Below are 25471 nucleotides of genomic sequence, written 5' to 3' on the forward strand. Positions count from 1 at the left end.
CCCAGATGACATATGGTGACGGTGAGCTGAGCTGAGCGGGCTCCATGCTTGCCGTGGTATGATGTCTGCACAGATAACCCAGGTAAAAAGGCGCGAATCTATTGTCTGCCGTTGCTCTGACGGAGGGGGAGGGGCCTGACGACATGTACCCAGAACCCCCCGTGACACTGTTTTGCATCATTCGGGCATTGGGATCTCAACCCAGAATTCCAATGGGCGGCGGAGACTGCGGGAACTGTGGGATAGCTACCCATAGTGCAATGCTCCGGAAGTCGACGCTAGCCTCGGTACTGTGGACGCGGTCCACCTACTAGAGCACTTAGAGCATTTTATGTGGGGACACACACAATCGGCTGTATACAACCGATTTCTATAAAACCGGCTTCTATAAATTCGACCTAATTTCGTAGTGTAGACATACCCTTAGACAGGTAATTAGGGTTTGATATTGCACCATTAAGGCATTTTGCATCTGCAAAAGGACTTTCATCTACCTGGATCATCAAGACCTGCACTACCTATTCCCAGTATAATAAAGAGTGTTTCTAACAGCATCTACTTACAGGCCTGTACCATATATTCATGTGTGCCACCTGTGTATCTGCGACATTGGAGATGAACGGAAGTGAGCCAGGGGAGTGTGTGGTCACATGACATACTGTGCTTGCCGGCATGGCCTATAATTAAAAAGCATTATTAAAATTTCCAATCATCTACCTCAGGTGCACCAGGTTGCAGCCTCTTTTCCAGCTCCTACAGGAGGAAGCTGGACGGGGAGGTGCTCTGGGACCATGGGGCTTATTTCTGCTTCTCCCTGAAGTCGCGTATCAAGGCAGAATTCCTCTGGGTCACGTCCACTGGCTCCCTCGGATGCCTTTGAGGAGCAGTGGGTGCTGTCTGGGATTCTCTGCTCGGTGACTCCCTCTGGCTCCCTGCTTTTGACCCTGTGACCCTTACTGCCGTCTCTGTTTTCTCATTTGTTGTCCCCTGGAATTATTTGGGATCTAGGTCCAGTGGCTCCTCCCCTTAGGCTGGGGGGAGGGCCATTAGATGTGTGTGGGCTTGCACCCACCCATTTCCCCAGACACTCAATAGGTGCCATGACTCATCATCCCCTGGCATTTGGCTGGTGCATGGGGCTCTCCACTCCTCGTTTCCCCTGGACTATACTCCAGCAAGTGAGAGCAGACTTACAGCCCACCTCTTATGTCTTCCTTGAGAGGGTCCTGCAGGAGAGTGCTCCCCACCTGCCCCTCATCCCTGGCCCTCCAGACCTCACTATAGGGCCCCTGCCCTGTGAGCCCCCCCGCCCTCCTCCCGGCTGTCTTCTCCACAACATCTGAGCCAGCTGCATGACTTGCAGTTGGTCTGTCTCTGAACTGCGTCAAGGAAACAACTGTACGCATTCATGCTCCATACCCTTCATTTCCGCATAATTTTGTCCTGCCCTGATACCAAGTGGCAGGATCTCCTGCCATCTGTGGAGTGTGAGGAGCCCCAGTGGGCTAGTCTACATTCTACTTTGGTCCCTTGGCTCGCTGGGGATATTGGTTGGTGGCTCCTTCATGGAGGCCTGAATACGGGCATGTATCTGGCATGGTTCTTCCCCCCTCCCTGGCACCTGCTCCTGTGGCATGAGGGAGAACCTGGTGCACATCTACCTCAAGTGCACCAGGTTGCAGGCCCTTTTTCGGTTCCTCCAGAACCTTCTCCTTAGGTTCTGGCTGCACTTTTCCCCGCACCTTCTGGTATATGTGCACCCCATCCATGTCCCCATGAAGTCAAGAGACCTCCTTGGCCATCCATCATACCAGGAGGAGGAAGCTGGACAGTGGGGTGCTCTGTGACTGTGGGGCTTATTTCAGATCCTCCCTTAAGTCAAGACTCCAGGCAGAATTCCTCTGGGCATGTCCACTGACTCCCTGGCCACCATTGAGGAGCAGTAGGAGCTGTCCAGGGTTCTCTGCTCAGTGTCCGTCTCTTGATCCCTGATTCTGAACCTGTGACCCTCACTCCTGTCGCTGTTTGTTTAATTACTTGTCCCCCATGCTTAGTTGATACCTGGGTCTGGTGGCCCCTTGGTTTGAGGGGAGGGGCCTTTAGATGTGGACAGGTTCACACCCGCCCAATCCCCAGTGCTTCAATAGGAGCCATGATTCATCCCTCCAACACAGCCAGCATGACATATCTCTCAGACATGCTGCAGCAGCCTATCCCTGGGCAGAGCCCAGGTCAGATGATCCCCAGGCACTGGTATTTAACTGACCCCACAAGAGCTGTAAGTTAGTCTGTGCAACAGCACTTCTCGGCCAGGAACCCTCCTGCTTCCTAACAGTGTTAGAGCCTCACTAGGCTTCCAGCCTGCCCTTGATCCAGTTTCTGTTCCTGCCCCAGCCTTTGCCGAGCCTTGTTCCAGCTCATTTCAGGCTTGTCCATGTCTTACTCCAGCTCTGATACTGACCCACTCCAGCCCTGCACCTGCCTCCTCACCCCCAGAATCAGACTGACTCTAACCCAGCTTTGATCTTTGGCTTTTATCCAGACTGACTATGATCCTAATTTGGCTTGTCTATGGACTCTGACCCACGTCCTATCCCCAGACCTGGTTTCAGTGCTGCCTTTGGCCCAGTTCCGACTCTACAGTTAGTGTCAACCTTTGGTACCTATTCTTGACGCTAACCACCAGTCCTGACTGCCTAGAACCCAGAGCCTGACACCTTGTCTCACTGGAGGCAATGCCAAGTAGTTGTATCCTTTAGTACACAAGGAGGAGGAGTCAGGCACCTGCTAGCAGCTCCTTGAAACAAGCACAGATGACAAACTTTGGAATGTCCAAAGACGAGGTACCTCTCTCGTGTTCACACATCATACAGGTACTAAGCCAACACTGAACGGTGGATTACACTCACATCAATCAAGATAGCAGGACTGGTGCAAGGACTATTGAAGAAGTTTGTGGCACCGCCTATAATCAATTTTGCCCAACATTTCTCATTATGAGACCCCCTTTTCAGTTCCTTATAACTTTGCCAAACTTTAACCACACCTGCTGCATTTTTCCATGCTGATTGTCTGCCTTAGGCTGAACTTGTTTTGAAAGTTTCCACTAAAATTGTTCATCTGTTTCTGAGAATTAGGTTAGGGAAAATATATTGTTTTGCCCATGTTAAAACTGACAGACATGTGGGATTGGTTTAAATGATAGGCTTCAACTTTATTAATTATACCTTGGGGAGTGGACGGCATTTAATTGGTTGCAGTGCAGGTTACAGGGCTTTTACCATGAACCACACCATAATTTGGGGCAGACCCTCCCCAGTTTACCCCATGGACTCAGTTCATTCCACCCCATAAAGGGGGTGGAATGACAGGGGCTATAAGGCTGAGTGGGGTGAACCTCAGTCCACAAAGACTTCAAATTCCTCCCTCCTCTCTCAATACAAGGTTCAACTGCACAATCTCAGGTCTCATTTACCTCTGGGAGCTGGCCCTTTTAGCTTTTACATACACTGAACTCCTGCCACTGGGAGTACCAGTGATTAGCATGGATGCACCCTACACCTACCATGCTTGGTACCCATCTCCTGCCTGACCCAATCCTTAATGTCACAGAGCCAAATGTCAGCTTCAGAAAGATTAACTCCATCCTCGGTCCTCTCTAAAGAGTTAAGGGCCATTGTATTGGCTATTGCTATGTTTTATCTCTGCCTCCCACACCCAACTCTCAATTATCCCAGCTACATCATAGAAATGTAGAACTGGAAGGGACCTCAGTAGGTCATCCGATCCAGTCCCCTGCACTGAGGCAGAACTAAGCATTATCTAGACCACTCGTGACAGGTGTTTATCTAACCTGCTCTTAAAAACCTCCAATGACAGAGATTCCACAACCTCCCTAGGCAATTTTTTCCAGTGCTTAACTCCCCTTGCTGCAATTTAATCCTATTACTTCTTGTTCTGTCCTCAGTGGTAAAGGAGAACAATGTATCACTCTCCTTTTTATAACGACCTTTTAGGTACTTGAAGACTGTTAGCATGTCCCCACTCTGTCTTTTCTTCTTCAGACTAAACAAACCATTTTTTCAATCTTCCCTTGTTCTTTCCTCATGGGCTGGCTTGATGACCTCCCACCAAACTCATATTGTGAGCTATTCTCACCAAACCAATTGAGGGCATGGCCATGACGTGTAAGCAGCTCCTCATCCCACTGTATCCTAATCCATAAATTTAATCCAGTGCAGTTCCCACAACTTACAAGGTCAGTTTTGCCTAGGTGAATAATCAAGATATCAGGTGGCTGTAGCTCAGCCATAAATGAGTGTCAGCTCCATGCCCCATCTGCCATACCATTGAAAGCAAATGGCATCAGCCTTGAATCTCAGCTGTGATCCGCCTGCTGGCTGGGTTGATGTCAGCTATAATTGAATAATCCAGCATCTGCGAGCAGTATCAACAGGTGCTGGGACTAGCTGATGCCCTGTCTGCTATACCATTGAAGGTAAATATCTTCAGCCTTGAAACTTGGTTGTAATCCATCCGCTGACCTGGCCAACATCCAGCCACAATTGCTTAATCAACACATCAATGAGTGCTGGGATCAGCTCATGTCCCATCTGCCATACCAATAGCTGTTCCGTCAACATGCCTCTCCTGCTGAACCACTGAAGGCATTCAGCTTCAGCCTAGAAGCCCAGCAGCAATCCACCTGCCAAGCTGACTGCCTTCTTGTGGGCCAAAGCACTACAGAGTGCCTGCAAATCCAAACATTGATTATGGTTTGGCTATCCCTGGAATCCGAAGCAGACAGGGTTACTTATTGCCAGTCCCGGCACCTTTCCCCTGGGGCAAACATAAGTCCTAACATTTTGATTTCCAGTGCCCTGTAGTCTGAATCAAGAGTCAAAACCCTGTGATGCTGCCAGCATCACTGACGCAAACTTGAAAGAATGTGTACCAAAGTTCTCTGGGTTGAAGCTGCAGTAGACCAAACCTTTTTTCATTATTGCAGTGAACTTGTATTCCCATGTATAAACAGTGAGCCTGGCTCCCACAGGCACTCATCTACACGTTCCCTTACCACCATGCTGTTCTGTTTTAGAGTACCTTAAGCACTGCACTGGTTGATAACTATACATCTAATAATTCAACTACCCACCTGGACCTATCTGTGGCTGTCTGAGGCATCAACTCACTTACCCTGAAAGAGCCAAGGAAGGCCACAAAGAATGCTTGGGGATAGGCCACAGGTGTTGGAGCCCTTCCCAAGCTCTGAAATCCTTGATCTCAGTCAGATAGCACTTATAGGCCCTGAATGCCCTTGGGGGCAATCATATTTTCGACTAGACCTATGGCTGTCAGAAGCCAAAGTTCCAGAGTTGATTGGACATCATCTGTGGATCCGTGTTGCCAGCTGCAAAGGGAATGGCCCAGGCAGAGGTCCTGGTTCCTGTCTGATGAGATTTCCCTGTTCAAATTGGCTCCTCTGTCCAGGATGGGGGTGGGATACCTCTCCTCCAGCTCCACTCCCCAGCATTGTCACCTTGCTAGTGGTCCCTGTCCTCTTCAAAGTCCTGTGGAAAGTAAGAAGACTTCTCCCCACAGGGTAGCAATCTTAGGACAACAATTCCCTGGCAAACTATGTAAAAGAATCCTCACCCATCTCAGAAGGCACCACTCTTAATGGGTCCAAATGGGCCAGACTGAGGACCTCTAGGACACAAGAAGGGAAACCCCCTTTCTGGACCTTGGCCACTCCTGTGCCCCTCCTTCCTCCAGCAGCACCAACCCCTGTTGTAGCTGTAGAGGGAGAGGCTGCTGAAAGGCCACCAGCTGCAGCTGCCAGCTCCCCCAAACTCCCAGCTGCCTCAATCTGGCAGCCACTAGATACCCACCGTCCCAAGCGAGATGGGGGAACAAGGCCTGATGCTATCCTTACAGTGGCCCCATCACCATGTGTGCCTCTGCCCGTTCCCCATGAACTAAGGACGGGGCGGGGACCCAACATCTTGCCAGGTCCCAGCTGAAAGGCTCCAGGAGCAGGTGTGTAAAGTGCCCCCTGCCATACCATCTCAGCTGCAGCCCCACATGTCCCTTTCCTCCATCCCCCATAAGCATTGATGGGGGGAAGGCAGTATCAGCACAGATAGTCCCAGCAGTGGGACCCAGGATGCAAGACATTTCTGCAGCTGCAGAAGCAGCCCCCTCCACCTTCTTCCCCCAGGAGTGAGTACCATAGTCGGTCCTGACAGAAGGACCCAGGGAGCCAGATGCTCCCGTAGCAGCCCCGTGTCCTCACCCCTTCTCGCACAAGCCTGGAGGAGGGAAGGGCAGTGGCATCATGCTCAGTCCCTGCAGCTTCCCCTAGGTTGAATCTATTATGACTCTGGATCACTCCCTCTGCCCCCAGCACAGCTCCTCCTCAAGCAGGCTGGGCCTCCAGGTTGGTGAACCATGCTGTGACCCCTGCAGTGGGACAGAGACCTCTCCACTGGTGTGCATACCCCACAAGTGTGGAGGGTGATCCCAGAGCTTCTCCCTTCCCTCCAGGTGCTGCATCTTCTGGAGGCAGAAGCCACCTCACTTCATCCTTGTCCTGGCATCCTGGATTTGGGAACATAAAAGAATCCATGTGTTGGTTCTGTTTTCCTGACTCTTCCAGTGTTACCTCGTGTTATTTTGCTCCAGGCATGGCTGAACAGCAAATGCTTCCCTGCAGCTAACCAGAGAGTAAGAGACTTTTGCAAAGCCCGGTCTTAGGTCAAATAGGCAAGGGCCAGAGGAGGGGAGCTGTGCACAGAAACCAAGCAGCTGACCCTATCCCCCTTTCTCTAGCCAATGGCTAAGCAGAGAACCTAAATGAGGATGGTTGGGTGGGAGCCCCCATCCCCCCCTGGCATGAATGCATTTGAACTTCTCTCTCAAAGCATCTTCCCCTACTAAAGGCAGCGAGAAGATATTCTTACAGTAATTTATTTGAGATGTTCTAGTGCAGGGGCGGGCAAACTTTTTGGCCTGAGGGCCACATCGGGTTTCGTAAATTGTATGGAAGGCCGGTTAGGGGAGGGGGTCGTGGCCCGGCCCCCGCCTCCTATCTGCTCCCCCCGACTCCTGCCCCATCCAACCCCCCCTGTTCCCTGACGGCCCCCCAGGACCCCTGCCCCATCCACACACCCCTGCACCTGACTGTCCCCTGCCGCCCCATCCAACCCCCCCTCCTTCCTGACTGGCAACCCAGGACCCCTGCCCCCATTCAACCCCCTGTTCCCCCCAGACCACCATCCACACCCCTGGCCCCTGCCCACCACCCTGAACTCCGCTGCCCTCTATCCAACCCCCTCCTGCTCCCTGCCCCCTTACCGCGCTGCCTGGAGCACTGGTGGATGGCGGTGCTACAGCTGCACCGCCGCCACCATGCAGCTCAGAGCACCAGGTCAGGCCGGGCTCTGCAGCTGCGCTGCCCCAGGAGCTCACAGCTCCGCTTCCCAGAGCATTGCGCCAGCAGCGGAGCGAGCGAGCTGAGGCTGCGGGGGAGGGAGAACAGCAGGGGAGGGGCTGGGGGCTAGTCTCCCGGGCCAGGAGCTCGGGGGCCGGGCAGGACAGTCCCGTGGGCCAGATGTGGCCCGGGGGCCATAGTTTGCCCACCCCTGTTCTAGTGCCTCCATGCTTTGGGACAGGGACTTGACATTTGGCAGGGGGTTGCCCTGGTGTCAGGGCTGTGCCTTTTGCAGTATGCATGACAGTTTCTTCAAATTTGGTTAGGTTCTGAGCCTCTGGAAAAATTCAGTTTGCACATGATCAGTAGAGATTTGTTAGTTTGGTAGCAAATTCTCTGAAGATTCAATCTGCACTGAGCACACAACGTTCCCTCACAGCTCCTATGTGAAACTGGACTTCATATACAGCATCCCCACAGAGTGGTTGAACATGCTCCATCCTAGTGATGCAGGAACAGAGCAAGACTTTCCATACTGCTGCTCCTCCCAGAAGCTGGGAGCTGCTCTGCTGCCAGGTACAGGAACTTAGCAGGGCATAGGGTTGGTCTACAGTACACAGTTAGATTGACATAAGGCAGCTTATGTCGACTTAATTATGTCAGTGTCTACACTACAGCCTTTCTCCCACTGTAGTAGTAAGTGCCCTAATACACCAGCATAATAACTCCACATCATTGAGAGGCATAAGGCTTATGTTGGTGTAGTTAGGGCAACACAGGGCAGGTCTACACTACAGAGGGGATCGATGTTCTGAGATTGATCCACCAGCGGTCGATTTAGCGGGTCTAGTAAAGACCCGCCAAATTGACTGCAGATTGCTCTCCAGTCGTCGACCCCTGTACTCTACCCCCGACAAGAAGAGTAAGGTAAGTCTACGGGAGATTTTCTCCCATTGACCCCCCACGGTGTAGACCCCGCGGTAACTCGACCTAAGGTATGTCGACTCCAACTACATTATTCACATAGCTGGAGTTGTGTAGCATAGGTCGACTTACCGTGGTAGTGTAGACATAGCCACAGTGTCTGTGCTTTCACTGCCCATTCCTGTTGGTGCCCAAGCAGCATGAAAGAGAAGGAAAGATAGGGTCAGGATTTAGGTTTTGTGGGATGGGCAGGAACTGAGGAGAAAGAAGCAAAGTGGGGTAATGGCAGGAGCTATGGTGGGTGAGAAAGTGAAGGGAAGGGTACAGAGGGAGAGGCTGAGGGAGACAGGGGAGAAGGGTAGGTATCCAGTAGATCAGACCGCTCTGCAGAACATGGAGTTGAAACTATTATTCCTGAGTCTCAGCATTCCTTTGCTGTCTGTCAAATAGCTGTGAAACCTACTGGCAAAGTATATGTCTCCATCCCCCTCTAACAGCTAATCCATACAGAAGATAATAGCCTTCCACTGTGAGTTGACTGGTGGGTGTGTTGCCTTACTGCTGTCTGTTCTTTGCTCCTGTTTTGTTTCCTGGTAACTGCTCTATGAATGTAGTGTTCCTGTTCCTGTTTAAGGGTGTGTGAGTGTGCATGCATGTGAAACTACTCAGGGCCCGCTGCTACTTATTCACTGTTCAGACTGTTATGTTTTGTTGAGACTCTTGCTGACCTACCTGTTTCATGGTTATTACACGTTTTGACTCATAACTTACCTGCATGTCTTGCTTCATTTTTGTGTGTGTGTGTTTTTGAATTGCTATTCTGGGGTGCATCAGAGTGTAACATTATGGCAATGATTCTGTTCTGCAACCCATGATGCATGCACAGCCTTTGGCTGTTGATTGGCAATAATATATTTGGAATTTTCAGAAGTATGTGCGGATCATGCAACTCTCTGATGCTGCTAGTTGATGCAGAACTGCTTGGGCCACGTAATATGCTGCTATCAATTACTTCAGTAGCTCAAGTGGGAGAGATCTGTGATGTGTGGCTCTGAAATTCCCAAACCTTCTGATGACTCCTGTGTGTGTATTTGGGAGGGGAAAGGGGTTTGGTGTGGTTCCACGTGATGGAATTTTTGTTTTTTCAGTTTAAGATGTTACTTTTTAAATAGGTTATGATAGAGAAAAATGTTAAGGTTGCAAAGTCAAGAACGCAAAAAGTTAGGAAATGCAACGTTTCCTATTCAACTTTAACTTGGCTGCTATGTGCATATGTATTATGATACAGTCTTTAATTACATAACCACATTCTAGTTTTTCCATTTTGTAACTTTGATGTTTTTACTATAATATTTTTGGATGTAGTATATATAGAAGTTCTGATTCTGCAAACCATGGGAATACTCCTTACAGCATGGGTTGTAGCATTGGGCTCTAAGCTGATAATATACTTTTCAGAAGCTTTCTGTATTTGGATATGTTTGTATTTAAGAAAATATAAACAAATATTTGCATTTAGCCAAAGCCTTGCAAGTTGGTCATAGAAGCATTATCTCTGTCATTGTTTGGAATGTCTAATTTCTATGGCATTTTAAAAGGCTTAAATAAATTAAAATCTTAAATATAGTATTTCATGCAGAATGATGGTAAAAACTGTTTTAATTTTTAGATAATTGTTTTTAGTTATTCAACATAATGTGCCCCAATGCTACTTTTATTATGATTGAACTAAAAGTTATAAGTACAATAATCATAGCTATAAAATTCATTTGCAAGTTAATTATAGCACAATAAGTATTCTGCATCATTTCCCCCTCTCTCTCTTAATACTGTTGTGTTCTTATTTAAACAAAGAAAAGAAAAGAACAAACTGCTGTAAGAAATAAAGCAGCCTGAGGCATGACATTCACATATCATATGTAGTGGAACAAAAATGATCTGGGCTGGAAATGATGGCAGCACTCACTAGGATAGATATTTGGGGGTTCCTTTTCATATAGCAATAGCTCAGCTTGAACAAACATCTTGTACTGATTCAAACCTCACTACTACATTGAGCATTTTATAAGCCCCTCTATTGTCTATGCAAGTTATTGAGGTTAATGGCCAATGCAATCACCATTCCTTTTGCAATATTTTCATCTGTAAGTTCTCTGAGGAGTAACACAAGCATAAAGGGTGTATGCAGCATATATGAAATATAACCCTATTAGAGTACCCAACTAAATTACAGGAGCTCTGAAGCAGAAAAGCTGCCAGCTTTGTAAAATGATGGCTTCTGTATTCTTGAATGAAATGAAATGATAAGGCTGCTGGTTTCACTATAAGAGGTCAAACTGAAATTCAGCACTGCATAGAATGGTCCTAATAAAATAGGAACAACAGGAAGCAGTGTTTCTAATGACTGAATTTAAGGAAAAGGGTAGCTGGATTCAAACAGGAAATTTCGGAATAAGCAAGCCATGGAGTGGGACACTTAAAAATAGATCTGTGCTTCCCAACACATCCAACATGACACCAAAAATATGTCAGATCTACAAGTAAGTGAAGACATGGCTGCTGAAGAAGCTACTGTATCAAGGGTCAATACATTCTGAGATTCTATATTCAGATTTGGATATTAATGAGATCTCTTCAAAGTACAATGGCTGCTTATGGCCTAATTTGCCTTATACTTCTAAAGGGGAAATGGGAAATGTGTCACAACATGAAAACCCAAAATAGGATTTGTGATTGTTTTATTATTTTTTTGTGGCAGACAAGCCCCAGGCTTTCAAACTCATTCTCAGAGTTTGAGCCCCACTCTATAATCTATTCTTCCATCACTCAACAGCCATGATCACTTCCACTCCCTCACAGAGACCCACAAAAATAGCAACTGTGTTCTAAAATCAGACACTGAGCTTTTACAGGGTGCTTATTAGCATTACTTCTGTCTAGCTTGCAGTGATTAAAACAGCTAGTGGTATCTACTATACAATAGCAAGTACCACTAACCAAGTGCATTTTTTTATACCTGTGGATGTCAGGAAAAAGTGGGTCGATCTACAATGAAAAAGTGTCATGAGATTTTTCTGTATCTTGTTTCTTAAGAGTCCTTCATAGCTTTTTTGGTGTGTCTCTATTCATGTGTATCCCATTCTGTCCAGAATAAACATCATTTGAAACTAATTCCCTCTAGCCAAGCTGAGGATGTGCATTATTTTTTTTTTTGAATTGCACATCTTGTCTCCCTAGATATAGAAAAATCTGCATTGTTGCAACTTTCTGCTTAGGAAGTAATATGCCTGGCATAATGAAGAAAACATCTGGAATGAGCTAAATGAACTTACCAATCAATTTATTAACTTTACATTATATCACAAGAGAGCCCAGTAAAAGGTGCTGCAGCCAGAGGAAATAAACTGATAATGACATTTATCATAAAATCAAATATTTTAAGGGTGACTTTAAACTGAATCCAGCTACCCACAATTTTTAAAATGTCATAAAAAGGACTTATGAATTATATATTCATGCAGCATTATCTAAGCTTCAAATGGCATTATACCATTAACCTCCTCAACTGTACAGGTTATTATCACGGGCTGTGTTCAACTCCCTTGTCATCAGATCAGACTTCTCCCATGAGAGATCTCAGGAGAGAACTTTACTGCACCAGTGTAGTTGAAAGAAACACTTGCAATATGTAATATTCTTTATGTATAGTGCCCAATTGTGAAGCATTTAGTCACAACAGGGAATAGTTATTTCCACAAGCAAGCCCAATAAAGTCAATGAGAATACTTGTGTACAACTCACTATTGTGAAAAGGGGCTCACAATCTGGTCCACAGAGATCAACTTTACCAATAAGTTTTGTGAAGTAAAAATTAACTGCGTCCATATTTCAGGAATCATTGATATGGCTTAATAATGATAAAAACAAGAATATAAATGCTTAGATTACTTAAAACCCTTTAATAATAACGACATGATATTGATTTTACATTTACCTAGCACTTTTAACCAAGTGGCTCTCAAGTGCTTTATATATTTACTGATTATACATACTATGGTTCAAGTTATACTCTCAGATATGTTATGCAATTCCTCTCTGTGCATTGTATTTGCATATCTGAGCGGAGACTCTGATCCTATATATGTATGCAGAAAATCTTTTCCCTATTAATAAAATACAGCCATGTTTAGAGTTGAATGGAGCACTTGGTTAACTAGTACAACAGTACTAAACAAATGTTTGCACTGTCAACAACTTATTTATAATAAACACACATTTCAGCACAGGTGAGTCCATAAAGAAACATGGATTATGGTACTACAAAAAACATGATCAACTTAATCTTAGTAAGACAATGCTGGAAAACAAGCATACTAGATTGCAGGGTCTACAGAAGCCTAAATGCAGACTCAGTCCATGTGGCAGTGATTGTTATAGACGGGATCAGACTTAATACTTTAAAATTTGCAACAAATGGTTAGAGCCTATGTGTCAAAACTTTGAAAAATTCAGACTCTATGGTGACCTTTCAGAAGACCATCAGTGGCTGCTTTGCCTCTCTCTTAAACCTAGGCCTGGTCTACACTACGAGTTTAGGTCGACTTTAGCAGCGTTAAATCAAATTAAGCCTGGACATGTTCACACGACGAAGCCCTTTCTTTCGACTTAAAGGGACTTAAACCGGTTTCTTTACTCCACCTCCGACGAGGGGATTAGCGATAAAATTGGCCTTAGCGGGTCAGAATTGGGGTAGTGTGGACGGAATTCGACGTTATTGGCCTCTGGGAGCTATCCCACAGTGCTTCATTGTGACCGCTCTGGACAGCACTCTCAACTCAGATGCACTGACCAGGTAGACAGGAAAAGCCCTGCGAACGTTTGAATTTCATTTCCTGTTTGCTCAGCGTGGAGAACACAGGTGACCACGCAGAGCTCATCAGCACAGGTAACCGTGATGGAGTCCCAGGATCGCAAAAGAGCTCCAGCATGGACAGAACAGGAGGTACGGGATCTGCTCGCCATATGGGGAGATGAATCAGTGCTGGCTGAACTCCGTAGCAGTAAATGAAATGGCAAAATATTAGAAAAGGTCTCCAAGGCCATGAAGGACAGAGGCCATAACAGGGACGCACAGCAGTGCCGCGTGAAAATTAAGGAGCTACGGCAAGCCTACCACAAAGCCAGAGAAGCAAACGGAAGGTCCAGGGCAGAGCCGCAAAAATGCCGCTTCTATGCGGAGCTGCATGCCATGCTAGGGGGTGCAGCCACCACTACCCCAACCGTGTGCTATGACTCCCTCACTGGAGAAACACACAGGGAAGTGGGTTCGGGGTATGAGGAAGATGAGGCTGGAAATAATGTAGATAGCTCACAGCAGCAAGGAAGCGGAGAAACCGGTTTCCCCAACAGCCAGGATATGTTTATCACCCTGGACCTGGAACCAGTAACCCCCGAACTCACCCAAGGCGTGCTCCCAGACCCGGAGGGCACACAGGGGACCTCTGGTGAGTGTACCTTTGTAAATATTACACATGGTTTAAAAGCAAGCGTGTTTAATGATTAATGATTAATTTGCCCTGGCAATCGCGGCCAGTACAGCTACTGGAAAAGTCTGTTAACGTGTATGGGGATGGAACGGAAATCCTCCAGGGACATCTCCAGAAAACTCTCCTGGATGTACTCCCAAAGCCTTTGCAAAAGGTTTCTGGGGAGGGCTGCCTTATCCCGTCCGCCATGGTAGGACACTTTACCACGCCAGGCCAGTAGCACGTAGTCTGGAATCATTGCATAACAAAGCATGGCAGTGTATGGTCCCGGTGTTTGCTGGCATGCAGACAACATCCATTCCTTATCACTCTTTGTTATCCTCAGGAGAGTGATATCATTCATGGTCACCTGGTTGAAATGGGGCGATTTTATTAAGGGGACATTCAGAGGTGCCCCTTCCTGCTCTGCTGAACAGAAATATTCCCCGCTGTTAGCCACGCGGTGGGGGGGAGGGGTGAAGTGATCATCCCAGAGAATTGGGTGTGGGGGGGGGAGGGGAGTTAGTTGGGTTTGTGCTGCATGTTAACCCGGAAACCGCAGCCCCTCCTTTTACATTGCAAACCCATTTTAAATGGCCAACCCAACGGGTGCTTGGTATGGGAATTGAGAGCGCTACTGTTTGAAACCATTCCCACATGTTAAGAAGGTTAAAAAAGCCAAAAGACTGTGTCTTACCATGGCTGCCTGCAAGCCGAAATCTGTTGCCTGGCACTGCGTGAGTGATCTCTCACACCAAACCGGCAGGCCCTCAATATAAGAGGAAAAATGCGACCTTGTAACGAAAGCACATGTGCTGTGTAATGTGAACAGCAAAATTTAACGTGAAAGAGTGTACCCATTGTTCTCTAAAATGTATCTTTTTTAACCACCTCTCCCTTCTCCTCCACCAGCTGCAAATGTTTCTCCTTCACAGAGGCTAGTGAAGATTAGAAGGAGAAAACGGAGGACGCGGGATGATATGTTCACGGAGCTCCAGATGTCCTCCCACGCTGACAGAGCACAGCAGAATGCGTGGAGGCAGTCAATGTCAGACTACAGAAAAGCACAGTATGAACGAGAGGAGAGGTGGCGGGCTGAATCGCGGGATGAACAGAGCAAGTAGCGGGCTGAAGATGATAGGTGGCATCAGCTTGCATACAGAAGGCAAGAGTCGATGCTCCGGCTGCTGGAGCATCAAACTGATATGCTCCAGCGTATGTTTGAGCTGCAGGAAAGGCAGCAGGAGCAGAGACTGCTGCTACAGCCCCTGTGTAACCAACAGCCCTCCTCCCCAAGTTCCATAGCCTCCTCACCCAGACGCCCAAGAACACGTGGGGGGGGGCCTCTGGCCACCCAGTTACTCCACCGCAGATGATTGCCCGAGCATCAGAAGGCTGGCCTTCAATAAGAGTTAAAGTTTTAAACTGCAGTGTGTCCTTTTCCTTCCCTCCTCCCCCACCCATCCCGGGCTACCTTGGCAATTATCCCCCTAGTTGTGTGATGAATTAATAAAGAATGCATGAATGTGAAGTAACAATGACTTTATTGTCTCTGCAAGCGGTGCTCGAAGGGGGGAGGGGAGGGTGGGGTGGTTGGTTTACAGGGAAGTAGAGTGAACCGGGTTGGGGGGGGGCGGAGGGTTCATCAAGGAGAAACAAACAGAAGTTTCACACCGTAGCCTGGCCAGTCACAAAACTCGTTTTCAAAGCTTCTCTGATGCGCCCTGCGCCCTGCTGTGCTCCTCTAACCGCCCTAGTGTCTGGCTGCGCGTAATCAGCGGCCAGGTGATTTGCCTCAACCTCCCACCCCGCCATAAATGTCTCCCCCTTACTCTCACAGATATTGTGGAGGGCACAGCAAGCAGCAATAACAATGGGGATATTCTTTTCGCTGAGGTCTGAGCGAGTCAGTAAGCTGCGCCAGCGTGCTTTTAAACGTCCAAATGCACATTCCACCACCATTTGGCACTTGCTCAGCCTGTAGTTGAACAGGTCCTGACTACTGTCCAGGCTGCCTGTGTACGGCTTCATGAGCCATGGCATTAAGGGGTAGGCTGGGTCCCCAAGGATCACGATAGGCATTTCAACATCCCCAACGGTTACTTTCTGGTCCAGGAAGAAAGTCCCTTCCTCCAGCTTTCGAAACAGAGCAGAGTGCCTGAAGACGCGAGCATCATGTACCTTTCCCGGCCATCCCACGTTGATGTTGGTGAAACGTCCCTTGTGATCCACCAGGGCTTGCAGCAGCATTGAAAAATACCCCTTGTGGTTTATGTACTCGGTGGCTTGGTGCTCTGGTGCCAAGATAGGGATATGGGTTCCGTCTATGGCCCCACCACAGTTTGGGAATCCCATTGCAGCAAAGCCATCCACTATGGCCTGCACGTTTCCCAGAGTCACTACCCTTGATATCACCAGGTCTTTCATTGCCCTGGCAACTTAGATCACAGCAGCCCCCACAGTAGATTTGCCCACTCCAAATTGATTCCCGACTGACCGGTAGCTGTCTGGCGTTGCAAGCTTCCACAGGGCTATTGCCACTCGCTTCTCAACTGTGAGGGCTGCTCTCATCCTGGTATTCTGGCGCTTCAGGGCAGGGGAAAGCAAGTCACAAAGTTCCATGAAAGTGCCCTTATGCATGCGAAAGTTTCGCAGCCACTGGGCATCGTCCCACACCTGCAGCACGATGCGGTCCCACCAGTCTGTGCTTGTTTCCTGGGCCCAGAATCGGCGTTCCACGGCATGAACCTGCCCCAGTAACACCATGATTTCCACATTGCTGGGGCCTGTGCCTTGTGAGAGGTCTATGTCCATGTCAATTTCCTCATCACTCTCGTCGCCGCGCTGCAATCGCCTCCTCGGCTGGTCCTGGTTTTGCTTTGGCATGTCCTGGCTCTGCATATACTCCAGGACAATGTGCGTGGTGTTCATAGTGCTCATAATTGCCACGGTGATCTGAGCGGGCTCCATGATCCCAGTGCTAGCTATGGCGTCTGGTCTGAAAAAAGGCGCGAAACTAGTATCTGTCGGACCAGGGGATGGAGGGAGGGAGGGAGGGAGGGGCGAGTGACGACATGGCATACAGGTACAGGGAATTAAAATCAACAAAGGTGGCTGTGCATCAGGGAGAAACACAAACAACTGTCACACAGAATGCCCCCCCCCCAAAGATTGAACTCAAAACCCTGGGTTTAGCAGGCCGTTGATTTCACAGAGGGAGGGGGAAGCAAATGAATACAGAACAAATCTATTTTTTACATCTTAAGCTGGCAGACGACGGTGCAGCATGACTGATAGCCCTCGGCATCTTCTGGGTGCTTGGCAGAAAATACTGGGCGCTTGGCAGAAAATAGCATACTACGACTGATAGCCATCATCGTCAAGACAGTTCGATAGGACTGAGCATGTCTGCCCAGGTGCCCATGATTGACAGCCACTGCAGTACGACGACGATGGATACCAGTCGTAATATACCATCTTCTACCAAAAGGCAAGGGGCTGCTGCTGTGTAGCAATGCAGCCCCACGTCTGCCAGCCCCACGTCTGCCAGCACCCAGATCGCCCTCGGCCTCTTCTGGGTGCTTAGCAGAAAATACTGGGCGCTTGGCAGAAAATGGCATACTACGACTGATAGCCATCATCGTCATTGTGAAGGCAGCAGAATATGACTGGGGGGATGGGGAACTGGGGGACATACGGAGTTCCAGCCACAGCTGTACGATGACGACGGTTACCAGTTGTAATACACCATCTACTGCCAAAAGGCAAGGGGCTGGTGCAATGCAGCCCTATGGCTGCCAGCCCCACGGCTGCCAGCACCCAGATCGCCGATGAAGGCTACCAGTCATGCTGCACCGTCTACTGCCAAAAGGCAGTTAGCTGCTGCTGCTGTGTAGCAATGCAGTACCACGTCTGCCGGCACCCAGATGACATATGGTGACGGTGAGCTGAGCTGAGCGGGCTCCATGCTTGCCGTGGTATGTTGTCTGCACAGGTAACTCAGGTAAAAAGGCGCGAATCTATTGTCTGCCGTTGCTCTGACGGAGGGGGAGGGGCCTGATGACATGTACCCAGAATCCCCCGCGACACTGTTTTGCATCATTCAGGCATTGGGATCTCAACCCAGAATTCCAATGGGCAGCGGAGACTGCGGGAACTGTGGGATAGCTACCCATAGTGCAATGCTCCGGAAGTCGACGCTAGCCTCGGTACTGTGGACGCGGTCCGCCGACTAGAGCACTTAGAGCATTTTATGTGGGGACACACACAATCGGCTGTATACAACCGATTTCTATAAAACCAGCTTCTATAAATTCGACCTAATTTCGTAGTTTAGACATACACCTAAAGAACATAACAGTAGAACAGAACAAACAGAGTAGAACTGGGCAGAGGCAAAACACATCATTAATGCCAGAAGCACAGAGGTTTTAGGGATGAGGTATCCAAAAAGAAAAGTCTGGTTACTCCAGACTGAACACCTATCAAGAAAAAAATAAAGCATATCCAGAACATCTGAAAGTTGAAGATTTTCGTAAGCAGAAAAACAAATACAGACAGCTAAGCAAAGAACTAAAAAGAATTGTTAAAAAGGTCTAATAAAGGCTGGCTTGGGAGAATGAAAATGAAGACTTTGAACAACACTTTATAAAAGTAATGTCAGAGGGCTTTTTCAGAAAGTTAGATTCTTATAAAAGAAGATAACACCTGTAATAAGTCAGCTACACAATGTTCAGTGAAACTATACAGTAGATAAAGATCAAAAGCTTAAAACATGGAAAGAATATTTTCATCAGCTGTTGAACATGAATAGTCAAGTCAACCGAGCCATCCTTGAGGCTATCAACTGTGAAGGCAACAATGAAGGAGACAAACTGATATTTGAAGCAGAAATTGAATGCACAATCAGGTCCCTGAAAAACAGCAAGGCACCTAGTTTAGATCTATACCACCTGAAGTGCTAAAACGTGGCAAAAAGTCACGGGTCTACTCCTTTGCAAACTATTTAACCTCATTTGGATGAAGGATGAAGTCTCTGAAGACTAGTAATGCTCAATCATTGTACCACCTTTAAGAAAGTTGACCCAACGGATGGTGACAACTACAGAGGAATAAGTCTTGTAAGCATTTCTAGTAAGGAATTCTATGTGATTCTCAGCTGAATGAAAATATGAGCAGAGGCTCTGAATATTCCACTGTAGATCAGATACTGATTTTTTTTTTTTTGTCAAATCCTGGAGAGAGAGACAGTTCAATAACCCTATTTTGCATATTCATTGATTTTAAGAAAGCATTTTACACTGTTAACAGAGAGGCTCTGTGGAAAGTACTCAAATGGTGCAGTTTATCATCAAGTTGATTCAAAAACTGCAGAGGCAGTATGGAAAAGCTTGGTATGCAGAATGAGTCAGAAGTGAGCTGACAGAGTGGTTTGGACTGAAAACTGGAGTCAAACAGAGAGGTATACTCAGTCCAATACTTTTTACTCTACACTTAGAAAATATCTTATCCAACTCCTTTAGTAAGTTTGGTGGGGTGGAACCTGCAGGATATCAGGGCAAATTATCAATCACCTGGACTTTGCAGACAATATTGTAATGATAATGCCTATGGAAGAGTTCAACCAAGAAGTAGCAGCTAACTTGTATATGACAGCCAGAGAATGGGGATGAAAAATGAATGAACAAAGGACCAAACTAATGGTAACATCGAAACTCAAGAAACAGGCTAAACTAATTATTAGGCCTGGTCTACACTAGGAGCTTATATCGAATTTAGCGCCGTTACATCGAATTAACCCTGCACTCGTCCACACCAGGAAGCTACTTAGTTTGAAATAGAGCTCTTTTAAATTCGACTTCTGTAATCCTCGAAAACGAGAGGAGTAGCGCTAAATTCGAAATGGCAATATCGAATTAGGCTAGGTGTGGATGGAAATCGACGGTAATAGCTCCGGGAGCTATCCCACAGTGCACCACTCTGTTGACGCTCTGGACAGCACTTCGAGCTCGGATGCTCTGACCAGCCACACAGGAAAAGCCCCGGGAAAATTTGAATTCCTTTTCCTGTCTGGCCAGTTTGAATCTCATTTTCTGTTTGGACAGCGTGGAGAGCTCAGCAGCACTGGCAACGATGCAGAGCTCTCCAGCAGAGTTGGCCGTGCAATCTAATAGAAAGAGGGCCCCAGCATGGACTGATCGGGAAGTCTTGGATCTCATCGCTGTGTGGGGCGATGAGTCCGTGCTTTCCGAGCTGCGCTCCAAAAGAAGGAATGCAAAGATCTACGAGAAGATCTCTAAAGCCATGGCAGAGAGAGGATACAGCCGGGATGCAACGCAGTGCCGCGTGAAAATCAAGGAGCTGAGACAAGGCTACCAAAAAACCAAAGAGGCAAACCGACGCTCCGGATCCCAGCCCCACACATCACGTTTCTACGAGGCACTGCATTCCATCCTAGGTGCGGCCGCCACCACTACCCCACCACTGACCGTGGACTCCGAGGATGGGATATTGTCCACGGCCGGTTCCTCCTCGGAAATGTTAGGTGACGGGGAAGATGAGGAAGGAGATGAGGAGGACGAGGCAGTCGACAGCACTTGCACCGCTGATTTCAACGACAGCCAGGAGCTCTTCATCACCCTTACCGAGATCCCCTACCAACCGTCCACAGCCCTTACCCCGGACACCGAATCAGGGGAAGGATCAAGCAGTGAGTGCTTTAAACATCTAAACATTTCATTTTAACATAAGTGGAATATTTATATTGTTAAGAATGGGCTTTTCAGTCACTCATTTAAACATAGAAACTTTTATTTATAACAAAACAGGAATATTAACTATATTAGTAATTTGTTGTTCATGATTTAGTTGGCTTAGTGAACTATTTACTCCTAACTATGTATAGAAAATCAAGTACTGTCCGGATATTCATGATTAGTCCACCACAGGACGCTCCACTCTGTAGTCCGTAATGCTGAACTTAAATGAAAAGGCGGTCAATGTGCCCGGGAATGGACAGACAGTCCTCCTGGGATAGCTCGGCATAGCTCTCCTGCAGGTACCGCTCCAGCATGCGCACGAGGTTCAACGGCAGGGCGATCTTGTTTGGTCCCCCGTGGTAACACACGTTCCCACGCCATGAGTCCATCAGGTAGTCGGGGATCAGTGCGCGGCACAGCATGGCGGCATACGGCCCAGGCCTCTGCATGCTTTCACGCAGCATCCTTCCCCTCTCGGTCTCCGAGATCCTCATGAGTGTTATGTCACACATGACGCCCTGCTTTAAATTAGGGAGGGGAATGTTAGTATTGGGACTGCTTTACAGCCACGCTGTGGAGGCGGCAGAGGGGCAGCATACAGGGATCTTTCCCGGGGACAGCCGCGAGGTGGTGGGACAGGGGTAGAGCTCATGCTTCCCTGATTGCTGCCAGCAGAGAGTGGCCTTGCATTCAGTGCGAAAGGAGCCCAGTGCTACTATTACATGTTTAAGCTGCCACAAGTCTACGGCTTACCATGTTTTCCTGCAGCAGAAGTAGAGGTGTCCTGCAACGCTTCTCTGATCGCAACTGCAGGACCCCAGACACATAAGGCGAGGGCCGAAAATTCGACCTTGTCCTGAGTGCGCATGTGAAAGGTGCAGTGCATGGTGTTGTTCACAGAGAAAGACTATGCTCTTTGTTAGCAACTTCATTTATCTGTCTCAGGAATTTACTCCCTTTTTCCCATTCCCACAGACACATCTGCGACTGTCTCCCAACCCAGCCTGGCATCACACTCCCAGAGGCTAGCGCAGATTAGAAGAAGGAAGAGAAAAACTCGTGAAGACATGTTTTATGAACTTATGGAGTGCTCACGAGAGCAGGCAGCCCAGACGACACAGTGGAGGGAGAACTTGTCACAAATGCACAGAGCAGTCATGGAACGGGAGGAGAGGTGGCGCCAGGAGGACCAGCAGGCTACTCAAACCCTGCTTGGACTAATGAGGGAGCAAACGGAGACGCTCCGGCGCCTAGTGGATGTTCTGCAAGACCGGAGGCAGGAGGACAGAGCACTGCTGCTGTCTATCTCTAACCGCCCTCCCCCGCCACCAAGTCCCACACCCCCCTCACCAAAAGTACAAAGAAGGAGGGGCGGCAAGGGCCGTTAAAACTGTCAGTCGGCCACTGCACACTGCTGCAGCAATGGAAGGCTCTCGTTCCAAAGTTTGAAAAGTCCTTTCCTACCCATCTCACACTAGCCCATGTCCAAGTTTCCTCCCCCCCCCCTTTTCATGTGCGGTTCATAATAAAACATCTGTTTCTGTTAAGTACTGTTTCCGAGACTGTCTTTTGGAGGGGATTCTGTCTGAAGGGGGGGAAGGGGTTTGTTACTTGGACAGGACAGTCACCTGTAGCAGGCTACAGAGGCGGGGGCAGGTCCAGCATCAGGACACATACACAGCACAGTCACCAGTTACCCTGGTCAGTCTGGGAGGCGGTTTTCTTGTTCTGGGGTGCGAGGGGGTTGATCTGTGACTTTGTGTCGGGGGAGGGCAGTTAGAGATCCTATGCCGCGGTCCTTATCCTGGATCACAGAGCCACGCAGCAGGGGATCTGTTACCCTCCGCCCCCTGCCAGAAAGTCACTTGGCCGACACATACATCCAGTCCCGCCCAGGACTGCTGGCAGGCTGCGTTGAAACAACCAATCCAGCACTGCGGAGCCTGTCATTCCCGGACTTTAGAAGCAGCATTTGCATCAAAACACTAAGCCCGCCCCCCGCCACAGTCTGCGTCCCCGGTTTAAAACATTCCCGCGAAAACAGTAAAAAAGAGAACCTTGTTCATTAACAGAACAGATTTTATTTGTTGGGAAGGTGGGGAAGGGGGTATGTAACTTGGAAGGATAGTCAACAGTAACTGGGTAAAGAAACGGGGGCAGGTTCAGCATCTGTGTCCACAAAGTAAAAAGTCACTGGAGACCCTGTTCAGTCAGGAACCTGGCTTTCAAAGCCTCCCTGATGCACAGCGCGTCCCGCGGTGATCTTCTAATCGCCCTGCTGTCTGGCTGGACGTAATCAGAAGCCAGGCTATTTGCCTCAAGCTCCCACCCCGCCATAAAGGTCTCCCCCTTGCTCTCACACAAATTGTGGAGCACACAGCAAGCAGCTATCACAATCGGGATATTGGTCTCGCTGAGATCACAGTGAGTGAGTAGGCTTCTCCATCTCCCCTTGAGACGGCCAAAAGCACACTCCACCACCATTCTGCACTTGCTGAGCCGGTAGTTGAATAGTTCTTTCCCTGAGTCCAGTGCGCCAGTGTAGGGCTTCATGAGCCAGGGCATTAGCGGGTATGCAGGGTCCCCGAGGATGACTGTTGGCATCTCCACATCCCCAACAGTTACTTTGTGGTCCGGGAAGTAAAGACCTTCCTGCAGCCGTCTACACAGACCAGAGTTCCTGAACACCCTAGCGTCATGAACCTTGCCAGGCCATCCAACGTAGATATTGGTAAAACGTCCCCGATGGTCCACCAGTGCTTGCAGCACCATGGAAAAGTAGCCCTTCCGGTTGATGTACTGGCTAGCCTGGTGGTCCGGTGCCAGGATAGGGATGTGAGTCCCATCTATAGCCCCACCGCAGTTTGGGAATCCCATCTCGGCAAAGCCATCTCTGATGAGCTCCACGTTTCCCAGGGTCACTACCTTAGATAGCAGTAGCTTGACGATTGCCCTGGCTACTTGCATAACAGCAACCCCCACGGTAGACTTGCCCACGCCAAACTGGTTAGCGACGGACCGGTAGCTGTCTGGCGTTGCGAGCTTCCAGAGGGCTATGGCCACTCGCTTCTGGACAGTCAGGGCTGCCCGCATCCGGGTGTCCTTTCGCTTCAGGGAAGGGGACAGCAACTCACACAGTTCGAGGAAAGTCCCCTTCCACATGCGAAAGTTGCGCAGCCACTGGGATTCATCCCAGACCTGCAGCACTATGCGGTCCCACCATTCCGTGCTGGTTTCACGGGCCCAGAATCGCCGTTCAACAGTATCAACAAGACCCAGTGACAGCGAGATGTCCTGGGCGCTGGGTCTCATGTTCTCAGAGAAGTCGGAGCTAGTGTCCGACTTCATGCCGTCACGGTAGTGCCGTAGCCTCCTCTCATGATTGATCTGCAGCTGCCTCTGGTACAGGTGGAGGAGAAGCTGCGAGGCGTTGAGAACTGCCACAACTGCAGCGATGGTCGCAGCGGGATCCATGCTCGCACTGCTGTGGCGTCCGCACTGTCAGTAATCAGAAAAGCGCGCGAACTGATTTCCCGCCGGCGCTTTCAGGGAGGGAGGGAGGGAGGGCTTGAGTGACGGACGGATGACGACAGGCGCCCAAAAGCACCCTCGACACATTTTTTTACCCAGAAGGCATTTGGGGCTCGACCCAGAATTCCAATGGGCAGGGGGGACTGCGGGAACTGTGGGATAGCTGCCCACAGTGCACCGCTTCCAATGTCGACGCTTGCCCCGTTAGTGTGGACTCACAAAGTCTCACAAAGTCGAATTACTGTCCTTAGTGTGGACACACACGTTCGACTTAGTAATATCGATTCCACATAGTCGAATTAACTAAAATCGAAGTACTCTCGTAGTGTAGACAAGGCCTTAATGATGTAGACATTGAAAAAAACAGACAATTTCTGCTACTTGGGCTCCATCATAACATGACAACTGCTATAAAGATGACATTGACAAGCAGATAGCTGTTGCCAGCAGAACGCTCATGAGCCTGAATAAAAGTGCTTGGAACCTTAAATCGGTGTCCATGACCTGTAAAGCCAGTTTATATACAATGCTCATTGTATGCACATTACTTTATGGTTGTGAAACACAGAAACAAAGGCAGCTGGAGCAAAAGCTGCAAACATTTGAAATGACGGGCCTACGCCATATCCTAGGCATGACAAGGCTAGATAGAATCAGAAATGATGACATCCATGGAAGACTGAAAGTGCAGTACATGACTATAATCATCAAAAGGCACCAGCTACAATGGTTTGGCCGTGTTGCTTGAATGACACAATACCAACTACCTAAAATTATTCTCTATAGAAGAGTGCATGGAGAGAGAGGCTGTGGACGTCCAAGGAGACAGTGGTATAACATGGTATATAAAACCATCCAGGCAACACCCCAACAGGCTCCAGTTGTGATTTAAGATAGACATGGATGGAATCTGCTCAGAACCTCAGCCCTATCTAACCTTTGCGTTAGAAACTGTGACAGACCCAGACCAGTGGGGTACAGGAGTCTGGTAGAGGGCAAATATACTGGTCACTGGATGAGTAGTTTTCTGTTCCCTGAGTGACCACAGCAGGGGCTGCACTAGAGTAATCAGGAACCTGCTAGAACCAGTTAAGGCAGGCAGGCTAATTAGGACACCTGGAGCCAATTAAGAAGAAGCTTCTAGAATCAATTAAGGCAGGCTAATCAGGGCACCTGGGTTTTAAAAAGGAGCTCACTTCAGTTTGTGGGGCGAGTGTGAGGAGCTGGAAGCAAGAGGCACAAGGAGCTGAGAGTGAGAGGGTGTGCTGCTTGGGGACTGAGGAGCACAAGCGTTATCAGAC

The sequence above is a fragment of the Emys orbicularis genome, chromosome 1 (genome assembly GCF_028017835.1).
Source record: "Emys orbicularis isolate rEmyOrb1 chromosome 1, rEmyOrb1.hap1, whole genome shotgun sequence".
NCBI lineage: Eukaryota > Metazoa > Chordata > Testudines > Emydidae > Emys > Emys orbicularis.